The sequence below is a fragment of the Capsicum annuum genome, chromosome 5, assembly GCF_002878395.1.
Source record: "Capsicum annuum cultivar UCD-10X-F1 chromosome 5, UCD10Xv1.1, whole genome shotgun sequence".
Classification (NCBI taxonomy): Eukaryota; Viridiplantae; Streptophyta; class Magnoliopsida; order Solanales; family Solanaceae; genus Capsicum; species Capsicum annuum.
The window spans coordinates 94,340,738-94,350,067 of NC_061115.1; the positions used below are offsets into that span (position 1 = coordinate 94,340,738).

Sequence of the window (9,330 nt, forward strand, 5' to 3'; positions counted from 1 at the left end):
TCCTTTATCATCAAACTGGTGACTCCAAATTTGCTCAAATAAGGTAGATCTTACCCGAACACTTGTAAGAATCCTCCTGGATTTGCAATATCAAGCCGCACCATCAATTTGTCTAAGGATTGAATGTCCTACACCAACGGCCTTTGATAAATGAAGATAGAAGCTAAGTTACCCATACCCACCTCCTTTTGTCTCAATGTGTCTACTACCACGTTCATCTTGCCCAAATGATACTGAATAGAAATGTTATAATCCTTAAGCAAATCTATCCATCATCGCTGCCTAAGATTAAGCTCTCGCTGGGTTATAAGATGCAGAAGACTATGATGATTGGTATAGGTCCCACAATGTACACCATATATATAATGCCTCCAAATCTTAAGTATGTAAACTACCACCGCCAACTCCAAATCATGAGTGGGGTAGTTCCGCTCATGGACCTTCAACTTCCTCAATACATAAGCAATAAGTCGACCCTGATACATCAAAACACATCCCAAACCAACGCCAAAAATGTCACAATATATAGTGAATCCCCTATACTCTACAGGAAGAGCCAATATAGGAGCTAAAGTAAGAAAATCCTTGAGCCTTCAAAAGCTCAACTCATAATTTGGACCACTAAAAGGAACCACTTTTCGAGTCAATCTGGTCATCGGTGTTTCAATAGTAGCAAAACCCTCAAGAAAACACCTGTAGTAACCAACCAAACTAATGATTGTCACTGATTAAATCCAGAACTCACACATTGAGAATTTGGCAAAAACGTCTATGATCTCTTAAATTCTAGAGCATAATCCTTAAATATTGCATATGCTCCTCTCTAATACTCGAATACACAAGCTTGTCATCGATGAACACAGTACAAAAGAATCCAAATAAGGGCTGAACACACGGTTCATCATGTCCATAAACATGGCTCTGGCATTGGTCAACCCAAAAAACATCACCAAGAACTAATAATAACTATAATGGGTCCTAAAGGCTATCTTTGGGATATCTTCAGCCAGAACCCTCCACTGATGGTATCTGGACCTCAAGTCAATCTTATAGTACATCATTACTCCCTAAAGCTAGTGAAGTAAATCATCAATGCAAGGCATAGGATACCAATTATTTACCGCCAACTTATTATTCTATCAATAATGAATATACCTTATCAATTTTTTTACTTATCTCTTTCTCGTATCCTTTGTCTTTAATTCTAGTTCTTAGCATTAGGATTTTAATTTTCATGTTATGGTATTGTATTTTTTGGTATCAGAGGTTCGAATAAGTTTGTTTTAACAAATCTAGACTTGGATTTAAAAAAATATGAAAATCAATCCAAATTATTGAAAAATGCTTTAATTCATGTTTTTGTTGTGGTCTTTTTATACTACATTTGTATTGCCTAGTGCTTTTTGAGTCTAGATTCAAAATTTTATGTTGTGTGAATTTGGAAAGAAGAATCTACCATTGTTGAGCTTGAATGTGTTGAAGAACTTGAAAATAGGTCTTGAAGATTGAGCTTGAAATTGAGCTAATAAATAGTTGGCTCTTTTCTCTAGCTCAAGAGGAAACTACTACTAAAATTTGAGATAAATTCGTGAAGAATTGAATCTTATCAGAAATATGAATGTTGTTGATGTTGTTCATGTATTCTAGAGGATGTTACGACCCGAGTTTTGAGTCATGATGGCACCTACTTTATCCAACCAGTAGGTAAGCGAAACTATAGCCCAAAGCTATTGGCAATGGGCTAATTTGGTGAAAAATAACATAAATGCCATAAACCATGCAGGTAAAAAGGCTTACAGTAAATAAATCATGTAATAATAATAAAATAGAAGATAACTAAGAGAAATAATAATATCCCACGACCTAGTAGTGTCGGTACAAGAGACTCTAATCCAAAAAGAATACGACTACTATCATAGTCAAAATACATCTGTCTAGAAAATGTAAAGACTATGCAAAATATAGAAGATGAAAAAAGGTCAACTCCGGCTCTGAGAGCTCACCCCATCTTCGAAGTCTAGCTCACACGATCATAGAATCAATGACGGAAACTAGTACTTGAATCTATACCAAAAAAGTACATAAATATAGTATAAGTACCAAAGCCATGGGTACTCAGTAGGCATCATCGTCTGACTAAGCTAAATCATAGTATACATATAATAAAATGCGAGATAGATAAGTTAAGTAAAGGTAAGAGGGCAAACCTAGAATAACGCTCCAAATACTGTAAATAAATAAATGTGATAATAATAATAGTAAAGAACATCTAACTGGTCCCCCAGAAGCAAGGGAGTACAATAAAGTAAATAGTACAATGCGCCCCCTATAAGTTTGGAAGGTTCAACCAAAGAGAAATAATATCATGAGTAATGCCAATTAACTATATCTCAAAATCATAACCGTGAAACATTCCATACCATTAAACATCGAACTCAAATTGGTTCCCTAACCGTATAAATAAGCTCTCAACGCCGAACTTTAATCGGGACTCATATCCTCATGTTCCGGGCTTGAATTAAAACTCATATCATAAATAATTCCAGAATCAAACCTCCCAAGTACCAATCAAGAAATAAGCATCATAAATCTAAGCCTCTTCGATAAAGAATACAAATCAAGATAATGTAACATGCCTCCGAAATTTACATGAAGCTAATAGTAGTCTTAGACTAAGGTGGGCCAGAGGGGCCCACTTCTAAACCACAAAATCCACACTAAGGTAAATTCTACCCGAACTAGACTAAGTTATTTAATTTCACTACTAGATATCAAATAAGCCTCATTTTAGTCGAAAGATAGCTTTTCTACCTAAAGAATGAGTAATTAAGTCAACTATGACTAATTCTGATTCCTTAACTGGCTAAATAATTTAAATCACGCTAAATACATCTCCAAGGACTAATTCCCACCCCAAAACTAGCACAATATAACATTTACACTATTGCACCCAAGCGCACACGTAAGTGTACATGGTCAACCATGTAGTAAAATGGCCTTTAGAATACAAGTATCAACCCCTTAGGGACTTGTGCTCAACAACTATCTAATTTTAGTTCACTTTGAGGATTAAACAAGTGCAAAAGTAATCTAAAACATTTTAGAATTAAAAACTAAGATTAAATATAAATAATATGGTACTGTAAAGTTCTTTAACAATAATGGGAATAACCCAGGGTTAAGACACTACGAACAATCCTACTTAGCCATATAATCTTATTGGTTTCTTTATTTATCTTGGTTGTTGCTTCACTGGGTTTATAACATGACTATGGTCTTTCAAACCTCTTACCAACCATCTAACTTTGCCTCACAACTACATCGTTGAGAAAGGATGCAAGTGCTAAGTTAAATGCATTTGTATTTGCTGATACCTAATTTTTGTCCTCCACGACTAAGGTTAGCCCTGAGTTTTTTTTTTAAAAATAAAATTACAACATTTATTTATCCTAATAACAGTACATTCTAAAGTATTTGTCTGGGTAATTTTGGGTATTTTAAGTAACAATTATATATCTTTGTATTCACACATATGAAATCATATAATTTGTTACTTAAATAATTGTTTTACGAGAAATTAAATTTTTATCAAGGGTTATCTTGAAAATTGATTACAACAACAACAACATACCCAGTATATTCCCACATAGTGGGGTCTGGGGAGGATAAAATGTATGCAGTCCATACCACTACCCCCGACGGGGGTAGAGAGGATGTTTCCAATAAATCCCCGGCTCAGGACCAAGGACTGTAGATCAACAGGCAAGCAAAATGATAAAATAACATAGCACCAACATGCACAAAAATAAAGTATAATTAACCAAAAGGCAAGCATTATGTTAAAGTAACAAAGAATCAATATTCACAAACAAGACGTATAATAAACCCACCAAGGACCCTCCGTCCCCCAAACCTAGAGCTACCAACCAAGCTACCCTTAACCCTCCTATCTACAGACTATGACTCGACCCACTCCTTAGCCCTCTAGCTTAATACTCTTCTTTCGAACCTTCCTATCGGGGTCATGTCCTCAGTAAGCTGTAACTGTTCCATGTCATGTCTAATCACTCCTTTCCAGTACAACTTAGGTCTACCCCTACCCCGCTTGAAATCCTCCAAGGCCAACCTCTCACACCTAGGAACTGGGGCATCGGTGCCCCTTCTCATGACATGGTCAAACCATCTCAACCTTACTTCTCGTAACTTATCCTCTACCGAGACCACTCTCACCTTTTCCTAAATAGTTTCATTCCTGACCCTGTCAGCCCTCGTAAATCTACACATCCAACGCAACATTCTTATTTTCGTCACCTTCAATCTTTGGACGTGAGAACTCTTAACCGGCCAGCACTCAGCCTCATATAACATGGCTGGCCGGACCGCAGCTCTATAAAATTTACCTTTAAGCTTAAGAGACACCTTCTTATCACACAAAATCCCCGAGGCAAGCCTCTATTTCATCCAACCTGCCCCAATATGGTGGGAGACATCTTCATCAACCTCACCATTTTCATGTATCATAAACCCAAGATACCTAAAACTATCTCTTTTACAAATATCCTGTGACTCCAACTTCACCACTGCCTCATCTTCTTGCTTCGCATCACTAAACTTGCACTCTAAATACTCTGTTTTGGTCCTACTCACACTACAAAAAAAATTAGTCAAATTGCGGGGGTTAATGCTAAGGTTTGCGGGGGTTTAAAACCCCTGCAAAATGTAATTGCGGCGGTTTTCAAAACCTCCAGAATACGAGCCGTCACAAATAATTTACGGCAGTTTTTTTTCGACCCTCATAATAATTTGCAGGGGTTATTTTGCGGCGGTCGTGACCTCCGCTACTATGAATTTAATTGTTTTTATAATTAATTTTTATTTCAAAATTATGGAAGTTTAAAACCTCCACAATTTATTTATTTAAAAAAAATACTGAAACCGATCAATTTTTAATAACACATTATAAATTCTAATTTTAGCTCAAATTTAATTATTCCTTTATCATAACCTACAATCTAATATTTATTTAATTCATATATCATTAACACAACATGACTAATTAAACATTGTAATTCACAAACATCTCAAAAATACATTGAACATTAAACTTCAAAATTAAATTTTCAACATTAACATTTCAAACTTCAAATTTTCAACATTAACTAGTATCTTCAAATTTCAAAATAAAATTTAAACACAAAACCTATTCTAAGATTCGCTTCAACCACACAATTACATCATCTAATTGAATATTCAAGACAATTTGCAACGAAATCAACGACTATCATTAGGATCACTATAATCATGTGGTCTCCTTGCATCCATGGGCGAAATGGGTCCACTAGCCGCATCATTTGGCTACATAAAAATACAAAGTATAAAAACCAATCAGATAAACCTTCAATCCTTATTACATTTATATATGTGTACAACTAAAAAACATCATGATAAATATAAATAGGTCTCACAAATTCACAATTTCAAGTAATTACAGATTACAAAGAATTTCCTGAAGAGATTTGCATGTAATCTGCTAAAGAATATACAACCAAGATCTATTTAAAGATATTGAATATTCACGCCTCAAAGCCTACTCCTTGATTTTTTTTCCTATTTTTCTAATAGACCTCAAGATTTGTACGGTTATATATTTGTATGTTGTAACAAACTTAGGGGAAACAACTCTATGATAACAAATTTTTAATTGTTTTAATAAAATAGCAATACTCACATGTATTGTACAGACTTCATCTGAAAATGGTGGCAAGTTCCTACTCAAGGAGTTGGCAGAAAGATCTCTGTATAAACACACATTATTTGGTAATTAGAAGATATAGAATTTGCAGTCTACAAAAGGAAATTATACTTATTACTCTATTCAATAGAAGGTTTTCTCCATTATCTTATTCTCCCAATCCAACAGATAGCCAAAAGATAGTAAATTATCAACATATTAAACCACTCACAAATAAGAAAGTGATTGTAGGTTGACAAGTGATGTAGGGATTGATCCATGAAGCTTGTTTCCATTTAAAATCCTAATGCATCAATCCAAGCCAAGTTAAGACTAGACTTTCGAAAATTGAAGCAAAAAAAGCTGTAAAAATCATTCAAAGAAATATACAAAATAAAGTGCAATTCTAAGATTATAAAGTGCAATTCTAAGCGGGTATTGCATAATATACAAAAATTAAATTAACAACAACAACAACAGTCCCAGTGAATTTCCACAAAGTAAGGCCTGGGGAGGGTAAAATGTATGCAGTCCATACCGCTACCTCCGAAGAAGTAGAGAGGCTGTTTCCGGTAGACCCTCGGCTCAAAATATAGAATAGTACACCAAGGTCGTAATGAAGCATGAAACATGACACTCATAAATCTATACAAAATTACTAAAAAACACATCTAAAAGTGAACCCAACTTGATGATTTTGTAGTTAAACTAATATACTAATCAATTAAATGTAACAAAAAACTCCAAGAAAATCAAAACCCACCTAGCAAAATGGTTGAAAAAACTCAATTCCACTCATAAATTTCTACAAAATGCATTGGTTAAGTACTACACTACTCAACTAAATCTAACAAAAACTTCAAGAAAACCAAAACCCACTAGGAAAACGTATGAAAAACACAATTCCACTAATAAAGCTATATAAATTACTATAGTATCACCAATAAAAGTGAACCCAACTTTGATTATTTTGCAGTTAAACTACTATACTAATCAATTAAATGTAACAAAACTTTCAAGAAAATCAAACCCACCTGAGAAAATGGATGAAAAACATAATTCCACTAATAAATTGCTTTATAAAATATGGATAAAATATTGCACTATACCACTAAAAGTGAAACTCAAATTGTTGATTTTGCAGTTAAAAGGAACAAAGAAATCAAGAAAATTAAATTAAAAAGAAAAATAAAGTGCAATTCTAAGATTATTAAAATATTAAAAGGAACAAAGGAAGAAAGCTAATAGGTATTAAATTCAAAGAAATAAAGAGAGATCAATGTTTATACCATCACCAATTTTGAGTTCAAGTCATAAATTCGGAGCGGGTTTCGCTGGTCAGTGGTGGCTGGCACAAGTTCGGCTTCACTGGGGGGATCATTCGTTGGTCAGTGATGGTCGTTTGTATGGAAATGAGCGTCGACGGGGCTTCGGTTGGATTTTTTTTGGGATTGCGACTGTTGGCGCTGGTTGGAAGGAGAAATGGAGAAAAGAGGAAGACGATAATGGGGTTTTTTGTCTAAGCGATGGAAAAAAGGAAAGAAAAGGGAAGGAGAAATAGGGGGAGAGATGCGGCTTTCTTTTGGAAAAATAAAATTAGGGTTTGTTGATTTTGCTTAAAAAGGAATGGCATGGGGATTTGATCTTAGCCATTGGATCATTTTTTATCTATGGCTAAGATAAAATCTGATAGAGAAATATTGAAAAAGAGTTAAAAATTGTGATTTAATTTATGGACAAAATTGATGTTAAAATTGATATCAATTGAAATAAAAATTGACTAAGCATTAAACACAAGAAAGAAAAATTGAATAAAAATGACTGTTAGTTTAATAAATTTAATAAATAAAATAATAATAATAACAAGATGTCCCTAAAATAAATTAATGTTACGCAAAATTATTATAAAAATTATCGATAATAGTAATAATAATAGACAATAAACAACAACAACAACAAACCCAGTGTATTCCCACTTGGTGGGGTCTGGGATGTACGCAGTCCATACCTCTACCTCTGAAGAAGTAGAAAGGCTGTTTCCGATAGACCCCCGGCTCGAGACACGCGGAATAATAATAGACAATATATTTGTAAATTGTGAATGCATATTTATGAAGAAAAAATAATTTAGTAAATATTAATAAAATGATGTAAAATGTTATATTTGGATTAATAAATTTTAAAAAATAATAGTAAAAGAAATAAAATAATTTGTATATTTTTAAAAATCATGAATGTGATACGTCGTTATTTATATAGTACAAGAATAATATATAGAAAATATTAATATCTGAAATTAAATAATTTTGATAAACTAGCAGCCTAAGATAACATTGGGAGGTCAAAATTGGGTGTCAACAACAATAACAATAACAATAACAATAACAATAACAATAACAATAACAATAACAATAACAATAATAATAATAATAATAATAATAATAATAATAATAATCAATCAATCAATCAATCAATCAATCAAGGTGATGTTTTTTGATTGTTTTCTCTATGAGATTTCGAGAAAATAAATACAACAATACCCGATTTAGTCCCACAAATTAGGGTCTGTAGAAGGTACGGTGTACGCAAACCTTACCGTTAAGGAAAATAGGTTGTTTTCAATAGACCTCTAGTTTAAGACAAATAATCTGAAGCTGTCTAATGTCAAGAAAACAAATAGTGAAAATTGATTTAATAGTAACCACTGATCAAATATGATGAATGGTTAAGATTAGAATTGAGGAGATGAGTTAAATTGGGATTAGAAATTGGATTAAAAAAGAATGAATTAGGGATTCCAATTGAGTCAAATTAAACTCAATTGACACAAATTGAGTATAAAATGGCTAGAATTTAAATACATTAGGAAAATTGAATTGAATTAGGTTGAAATTTAATAAATATAGTAACTACATAAATTAATATTAATAAATAAATAAAATTAAAATTTTAAAATAATTATAAATAAATTATGTAAATAGAATTAATGATGTCAATTGCATAATAATGTCAATGCATTTCGTATACTACAAATAATTTTCGATTAATTAATTTTTGAATACGGTATTATGTATATAGTAATACAACGTATTAATCCGATGAATTATTGGTTAATTAGCTTCATTATTATAACTTCAGTAGTGTATTAATACCTCGATCATACGATGTTAATGTGTTATTCAAAATATTTGGATATATAGATTCAATACACGAGAGATACATATGTGTATATATATATATATAGGGCAGCCCGGTGCACTAAAACTACCGCTATGTGCGGTGTCCGGAGAAGGGCCGCACCACAAGGGTGTATCGTACGCAGTCTTACCTTGTATTTCTGCCAGAGGCTGTTTCCAAGGCTTGAACAATATATTATTACCTTGATCAATCGATCGTATGATATCAATGTATTCAATATATAATTGAATACATTTAATTTTTAAAATATAAAAATTATTTATTTAATAGTAAATTAAAAATAACAAATATCGATGAACAACGTTGTTTTTATAAAGTTAATTTTTATTTATTTTTAACAAAAGTGACACTGTCCGTCGTTTTTTGTAAAAATACAAAAAAAAATTAAAATAACTTAAAAT

The 9,330-nt window shown here is 32.6% G+C and overlaps 1 long non-coding RNA gene across 1 annotated transcript; it reads right to left on the reverse strand.

Moving 5' to 3' along the window:
* Positions 1-5,218: 5,218 nt before the first annotated feature.
* LOC107872468 lies at positions 5,219-7,300 on the reverse strand. Its single transcript, XR_001674865.2, has 4 exons — positions 7,021-7,300; positions 5,964-6,035; positions 5,729-5,795; positions 5,219-5,355 (listed from the first exon to the last, which is right to left on the reverse strand). It is a non-coding gene; the product is annotated as an uncharacterized LOC107872468 (long non-coding RNA).
* Positions 7,301-9,330: the final 2,030 nt, after the last annotated feature.